The 8368-nt window shown below is 37.2% G+C and overlaps 1 long non-coding RNA gene across 1 annotated transcript; it reads right to left on the minus strand.

Annotated features, from left to right (window-relative positions):
• Positions 1-2646: 2646 nt before the first annotated feature.
• LOC136177318 (uncharacterized) lies at positions 2647-5392 on the minus strand. The gene is made up of 4 exons (XR_010664945.1): positions 5081-5392; positions 3382-3489; positions 3152-3204; positions 2647-2817 (listed from the first exon to the last, which is right to left on the minus strand). It is a non-coding gene; the product is annotated as an uncharacterized lncRNA (long non-coding RNA).
• Positions 5393-8368: the final 2976 nt, after the last annotated feature.

Here is an 8368-nt window from a genome sequence, read left to right on the forward strand (position 1 = left end):
AGGAACTACCCATCCCACAATCCATTGCGAATGATAAAGTTTATTCAGTCTTTCAGGTCTTGCCAGATATGGACGCTATCAACAACGAACCGGAAGGAAGTGGACGTTCGGTTCGTGGCTCTTAAAACAGATTACATCAGACCCTAGACATCAAACTAAGCTCCTATGTAATAAATAATGATTTCTGTTACATTTTTATGGATGTCTTTCATTACAACCAAATTTAATAAAACTATTGGAACAGATCAATGCATATTAGCAACATTATAAACTATCAAATGTAACAACCCTTGATACATAAAGACAATACTGTACAGTTTGTGTGATTTATATGATTTTATTTAACAAAATAATCCTGACAGATTAATGCTATCTTTTAAAACAGGTTTGATTTGACCACTTTTTTACAATATATATAGTCTAGATTATTTTACAAAACCCATTCGGCTTTAGTAAATATTTGATATAGTGGGTAGATATACATTTTTTACAACCCTAATTATGTTCCCTCTGTGCACAACGCCAGACATAAATACCAAAATTCCCATTTCTAGAATAGCAGTCAAAATATATGTACTATGCAATAAATACTTCGGCCACACGAGATCCGTGACATATTCAGTGAATATATCTTTTGTAAGCCTTTTATAATCCTAGTTACAACCTTTTTTTGGAAACGGAAAAGACTACAATTATGGCGCCATTCAGTATCAAGCTGTATGACCTGACTCTGAGGAATTGTAGTCTTTTAGACAAATCTCAGTGTTTCCCTTACCTAAGAAGTAATAAATATTTAATTGAGGGTACACAGGGGAGTTTAATTGGATGGTTAACACATTTATGTCATCAGATATTAAAAAAATTATTGATACATTTGTTAAAATGTATTTTAACCATATATAGCAACTCCCCCTATTGTATTGATGAGCTGACTACCCTCACATGGTACTTTGTTCCAAAACCTCTCTAAAACAGTTATTCCCATGTCTGTACCCCCTTTTGTTGCTGAGGTATAAGCCTTCAAACATGCCCTTGGGTCAAGGTTCAAAGGGCATTATTTCAAAACAGGGGTCATGTTGAAACTAGTGGGCGCGCACTGTAGCTGTTCCCACTCAACGTTCTTGAAGCCAAAATACGCCGCTTAGGGGCGCTTCCATCCTGCGGTTTTGACGTCATTTGGCCCTGGTAACACGCCCCGCCCACTTAGCGTACTGCCCTGATGACTTACGCAGCCCAGCTACGCCGAAAGCGCTCTGCCGGTCTACGATGAAGAAATGTGTAAGTACAACAAACTGCTGTATTCAAAGTCTAATATTTAAACACACTGTGTTTTTAAAAATCCAGTTATTTTGATCATTATTGAAAATACGCGGGCTGCTGGGTCCTCTGTTTTTAACGAAATCGTTAAGCTAGGTTAGCACCACAGACCGTAGGCTACAGGTGGTAAGATATGTTGGGTTTTGTTAGAAACTGATAGTCTGCAATGTGATTCATGTCTGCTTTTCTAATATATTTAAATAAACAGTAAATCAATTGTTTTTTGTGTCTTCATTTAGGCAAAGAAGAGATAAAAGCAGCTGGTCTGACATCTTCCACAGAGGTGAAGCGTAAGTTAAAATCATCTGTTAAAAGTTTATATCCTGTGATTGTTTTTAAGTTTCATAAAGAGGATTGTCAAAACAAGCTATTGTTAACAATACAGTCTTCTAAAAATAAAAATCACACTGAGTCATACACTAGCTAAATATTAATTAGAAAGGTGATGTTTTCTTTTCCATTTTACAATCAACAGAACCTAAAAATGACTCATTTCAACCTTCATCTGTACACCTGTTACAGAGGTCAGGCTGGGGTCACATAGTTTGAAGGAACCTCCTCCTTTTTTCACCTGTGCCAGATGCCCTGCTCATCCACTGTGGCAGAAATGACCTTACACCAGCAGCTCTCCCAGATGAAGAGTCCTCTCTGCCATCACCCAGAGGAGCTGATCGACGTCTGAAGAAGGTGGACAGAGTCTGGTGCTTTGTGACAGTGAACAGTGAGAAGGCTACCATAGTCATCCTCAGATAAAACACAGAGATCCAGGTCAATATTTAATTTATTTTTCTTAACATGATGTTGCCCTGTGTTTGAAAGGCCAGATGCTGGAGGGTTGTGTTGGATTTGCTTTTGCATCATATTTCAACAGTCAAACAATCATCCAGGATCTCTATACTTTATTTGATTTTTGTTTGGATTTCTTTGTTCAATTATTTTTTATACTTTCTCCTATGTCCCAGCAATTGGACCTGATGGTCTCCCTTACTTATTTTTCACATGGTTAATGAAGCCAGGGGTTGTTTATTGAAGATTTCTTTTCATAAAATGTTTAAATAAACTTTGTATAAATCTGATATGACTGTCTCTGATTAACTGGAGCACTGCAAAGTGTTGGTCACAGTAAAAATAATTTAGCAGTTAAGTTTATAGCTCACATTTGAAAAGTCCTTGAACTGACATTAATTTCTTCTTGACCAACAACAGCAAAGCTAACAGACAAGCTCAGCTTGTTACAGCCGGGCTCGTCTGAGATAAATGGCCTTCAAACTTATTTAATATTAAACATTTAAAGCCAATAAGCATAGCAAGATACGCATGAGATTCCATTTCATTTTATTTAATCACAGACTTGTCAAACAGTCTGGCATTTTGTGCTGCTGTTTTCAAGAGTTAATAACTGAAGAGAAGAAGACCATCGAGAGAGGACAGGAAACGCTCAGGGGACGAGTCCTCCATGTTGTCAGGGGTTGCTGATGGATCTGAATCTGAGAGCATCTTCTGTAATAAAGAAAAACAATCACAGAGTTAAATGTAAAGTATAATGAATTTCACTGTGATGTTTATGCCTCAGACCTGAAATCAGATCTGTCCTCAGGTTCTGCTAAGCTTCAGGTTCTAAAGTTTGTTTTTAAGACAGGAGAACTATTTATGAGACATGATGAATTCAATAATATGATCAGCTTTATGAATTTATGTTTTAAGACAAAAGTGTTCCTGCCACTTTCTATTGAAGATTATTTTAAACTGTCATCACATGGGCCAGCCTGATAAATTAAACTAATGTTAAACATTCTCATATAATCAGACAGCCAATTTGTGTGCAGAACCTCACCGGAGCTGGAATCAGAGTCTGGACTGCTGTTCTGTCCTTTGGGCACTGATTTCCTTGAAGACAGAAAGAAGAACAATTAAAACATGAACTTCTTGCAGAACCATAGAGGCTGTTAAAATCTTCTGCTAGTCTTCCTTACATTTTAAGAAGGATTATAAATTGTTACTAAAATTACTTTGATGCCGATAGCGGTTACAATAACACGGTCCAATCATATGAGATAATTTTACCTTTGAGTCCTATGTGAAGACATGCTCTTCAGAATCAGCACTGCAAAGACAAGATGATGGCGTCCACCTTCACAACCTGCTGCTTCAGTCTGGCTGCATCATGGTCTCCTACAGGAACACCACAGAAATGCAATCAAAGTACTTCACTTTATTTATCAGAGGATGTACTGTATGCAAAGTAAAAAAAAATTAGCTGTAATTCCTCAAAAAGATTTGAGACTGCTTTGTTATTTGAGAGCACAGATTGTTTCTTTTCCCTTCTCTCTGTTTGCCTGTACATGACCTTTTAGAGCTGTAAAAGATGCTACAGTAAATCCTGGACCAGCTGTGCAGATGGTGTGACTGTGTGGTAAAGCTTTGTTAAAGTTGTCACGCACATACTCATATGCCTTTGGAGAGTAAAAGTGCAGTGTGGTGGCAAACTGCTTATAAAATATAAAATAGTTTATTGATGAGGTGCCCCAATCAGAGCGTCCTACAGAGTAGCAGCAGCTTTAGAGGGAGGAGCACACCAGAGGGGGCGAGCTGGGGGAGAGACCATGGGAGAGACGCACAGCCCGAGAAAAAGGAAATCCCTGTTTAAAATATAATGTTGACGAAAAGAGGGAAATAGGACGACATAAATGTCAATGTTGAAATTGTTTTGAATGCAGAGGCTGTGAAAGTTCAGCTTTCTTTGGCTATAGAAAGGCAACAATAGCCTGTAGTTTAATCCTGGTGTTTCTCTTCTTTAACGATTATTGAAGCGAAATCAAAAATAAATGCATGACATTTAAAACATATTAACATGTGTGGGGGAAAACGCGATCTTTATGTCTTCTTTTATTGAGCCTATGTCTCCTCCTAACTACAATAACAGCAGCATGTTGTGTGTAACACTGGCCTCCTGGGTTAGCACCTTCCTTTCAAAGGTGATAAATACAGATACACAGTCATAATCACCGCAATGTTTGTCAGGTTTTGTCAATGTTTAGAAGAATTTCTCTATGAGTGTCATTAAATTTACAATATGATCAACTTGTGACTGTTGAATTGGTGTGTGTGGAAGACAATGCAGAACATTTATCACGTTTAAGCAGCATGATGCTCGGATAATATTACATTACACCGCTGATGAGTTGGTTGTTGATGTTTGCGTTCATGTTTCGGTTAGTCTCTTAAATCAGTAACAATTATATTAAATCAGATCTTACCTTTAGTTTTATCTGGATAGCTAGATAAATATTCTACCCTCGTATATAGTACTATGAATTTCAGCCTGCACGGTGAAAGTAAAACCTGTTACTCTCGGTATAGTCCACTTATCACTCAGACTGTAAACATGTACACATTAGTAATGAAGCAGGCCAGATTTAAATTATGACTTTGTTTTTGCCCTAGATACTTTTGAGACTTTACCAGACATATTTATTTTTGCTGTAAAATAACTGTACAGTCAATGAACCGCATCTATGAGCGGATTTTTATAACGATTCTTGGTTTTAAATACAATTTCAATCACAATAACGACATAACAATATCAAGAAACATAGCATGTCAGTTATTAGGTTTGCTCATTTTAAAAAATTAAATAAAAAGATAAATCATGCTGGATAAGTAACCTCGCGTTACAACATTTCAGCTAATCTTAGACTGCTTATGTGTTAGCTAGCTAGATAACGACTTTAACCAATGACACATAAATCACTTTTTTACTTACCGAAAAAACTGCAAAGATCCCTTAGATCCAACAGGTCGGTTAGAACAGTTTACTGCAGAACAACTCATTTTGCCAGCTCAAAAAAGACGAAAAAACTGAACGGAAAAATTCAATGGCGTCTCGGCTTTCCTTCACTACGTAACTTTTGCTATTCACAAACAGAGCTACGCAAGATCGGCGGCTGTCAATCATCGTCAAATATGACGTAAAATCCTGTTTTTCAACCTCAAATAACTTATTTAAAACAAACTTCACAGAAAAATGAGCACTTGAACACAATGTAGGGTGATAATAACTAATGATCACAGCAGAGTTTAGGTTTGGAAAAAAACTATGTGACGAGCATTTTAACTTTACAGTTTGACCCACATCCCATCTGTTATTATTGAGGAGGCGGGGTTTATGACCTGTACTGCAGCCAGTCAGCAGGGGGAGCTCTAAAAATAAAAGCTTCACTAGACCGGGGACCTTGTCCCGTCCATTATTTTTACAGTCTATGGTTGAAACCTCATCTTCACATATGTTACTCTCCAGGATGAGACCTTTCCAACGATGTATGTCGTTCAGCTCTAAGCCAAAAACTTAAATATTCTCATTTCATAGGCAAGTGGTCTTGCAGTCATACTTTCATAGAGCTCTTTCAAAGCCCAGTACATGAAATGTTTTTCTGTTTTTTTTAAATTTTGTTTGTTTGTTTGTTTTGGTGTAAGTATATCATGAAATCTGGGGAACTATTGAGCTTGGAGGACAACCTTAAGTGCTTGGTTTAGAATTATGGCTAAAAGTAAAAATCTCTTATGCTCTTGTCCATATTAATTCATCATAGTACTTTTTTTTATCCTTCTTTCCTTACAGAAGAGGTAATCTAATTTTTCATAAGTCATTGTTTTAATATTCAGTTTAATGTCTTTCATAGAGCAACAGGGTTGAACAGGTCAAAAGGCTTCATGTCTCTGCTAGGCCTCAAATGGTCAAATTAGCTCTTTTAATCACCTTTAAAAGGAGTTTTTAACATCAGTCTTGTTCACAAAGCATACAGCATATAGTGGAGAATGACCCTCTGTCTTTTGGAACATTTTCACACTTTAACACCCTTTTTTGATGTTTTGATAAAAGTGTTTCAATTGTGAAAGGTTTGGCAAATTGAGAGTGACTTGTGGGCTCACAAAATCTCTTAGAAGACACCTAGGAAGTTGATTTTTGTTTTGGTGACAGTTCCCAATCTCACGAACAACTGGTGAATTTGGGGGTTCTAGGTCAAACATAAGTGTATGAAAAAGGGATTTAAAATTTGAGTCTACGGAGAGGAGGGAGGGGGGGGGCGTTAACGCGATAGTGAACGTGCCCTCGGCTTTTAAACCGACAGTGGGCGTGACTGCACGATTGCGCATGTCAGCAGTACACTGGCAGACGATAGCATTGAATGGGTTTTTGCTTAGATTCCTGGAATGGGATCTTTGGTTAACACAGATTTAAAATGTGTTTTTGCAACCAACCTTAAAAAGCATCAGTAAATACCCCCTGAAAGATCTAATGAAGAGGTCACTCACAAGTGACGATTATCAATACGTCATTATTTGATGTCAGTGTCATGCGCCCGTTTGTAGTTCTTATCGCCGGCCGTTTACTTTTTTGATTGCATTTTCTGGTATTAATCTAATCCATCAGGATTATTTTGTTAAATAAGATTATGAAATCATATAAATCACACAAACTGTACAGTATTGTCTTTATGTATCAAGGATTGTTACATTTTATAGTTTATAATGTTGCTAATATGCATCGATCTGTTCCAATAGTTTTATTAAATTTGGTTGTAATGAAAGACATCCATAAAAATGTAACAGAAATCATTATTTATTGCATAGGAGTTTAGGGTCTGATGTAACCAGTTATAAGAGCCGCTAACCGAACATCCACTTCCTTCCGGTTCGTTGATGATAGCGTCCATAGTTACCACCATAGCAACAGTAGAAAACGTAACAGTCCAACGTTTCTCTATCGAGACCTGAAAGAATCTTCGTAGAAACGAACAAACTAAAGATCATAAACATAAACCGAACGAAGATTATGAATATACAATGTACATTTGTCACCAGAAAGGTTATCAAAACGACACTTAAGCCTCAAACTATCTTAAAATATTGCATTTTCCGCTGAAAATAGAAGGGATGTCCGCCATGTTTATTTTTTCGCCAGGGGAAAACTGGGCAGTCACGTGACCTGAGGTATGCCTATACAAAAGAATAGACAAAAGGAAACGTAGACATGTCACAATTTTAGAGCCCTTATTGTGAAACGACTACGTTTTGCGCTGTGGACCAACGTAGGTATTACACATTTTAACATGAGACTGGGTTGGTTACTTACATATAAATAAATTAAATTTCCCTATGTCCTGTCGGAAAAGGATAATTGAAGCAGTTTTTCTTTCAGTTTTGGATTATGGTGATGTGTTCTATAGGCATGCCTCTTCCACTACCCTAAAGCCCTTAGATGCTGTTTACCATTCTGCGCTTAGATTCATCACCGGTGATAGCTACATGACTCACCACTGCATTCTCCATAATAAAGTTGGTTGGCCCTCCCTCACTGAGAAACGCAGTAACCACTGGCATCTTTTTATCTATAAAGCCCTTACTGGAAAGCTTCCATCATATATCACCTCCTTGTTAAATCTGAACCCTGGTCCATTTTTAACCCGCTCGAGTGAGAGGCTGCTTCTCCAGGTTCCTCATGCCAGGACTGACCTGGGGAAAACTGCTTTTAGTGTTAGTGCTGCAAACTCCTGGAACATTTTACAACAGGACCTGAATTTTAGCACTTTTATCCCTTTATGGACACTTTAGAAATATTATTTTTAACCGCCCAATACCTGACTGTAACTGTTTTATTTGATTTTAATTGCTGACTTATCACTGTAGTAATTTCAAGCTTTTAAATTATTTTAATGTATATATTTTATTGTTCTTATTGCACTTTGATTGATTTTATTTTCTGTAGTAGCTTTATCTTATTTCTCGTTGTTTATCATTTATGTATGTTTTCTCAGCATCATTGTAAATGAGGGTCACCCTCAATGATCTCTCCGAGAACTTAAATAAAGGTTGATGATGATGATGATTCAGAAACCAAGACAGTATTTCTAAGCCAATCATAAGCTTGGAAATATTGCATTGACATGACTCAATCTGAACAAACGCTCTGAGCCAATCAGGAGTCGAACAATTTTGTGATATCATCAGGAGACAGATAAGACTTAACCAATCAGGTGCCAGAACACTGGGT

The sequence above is a fragment of the Labrus bergylta genome, chromosome 21, assembly GCF_963930695.1.
Source record: "Labrus bergylta chromosome 21, fLabBer1.1, whole genome shotgun sequence".
Taxonomy (NCBI): domain Eukaryota; kingdom Metazoa; phylum Chordata; class Actinopteri; order Labriformes; family Labridae; genus Labrus; species Labrus bergylta.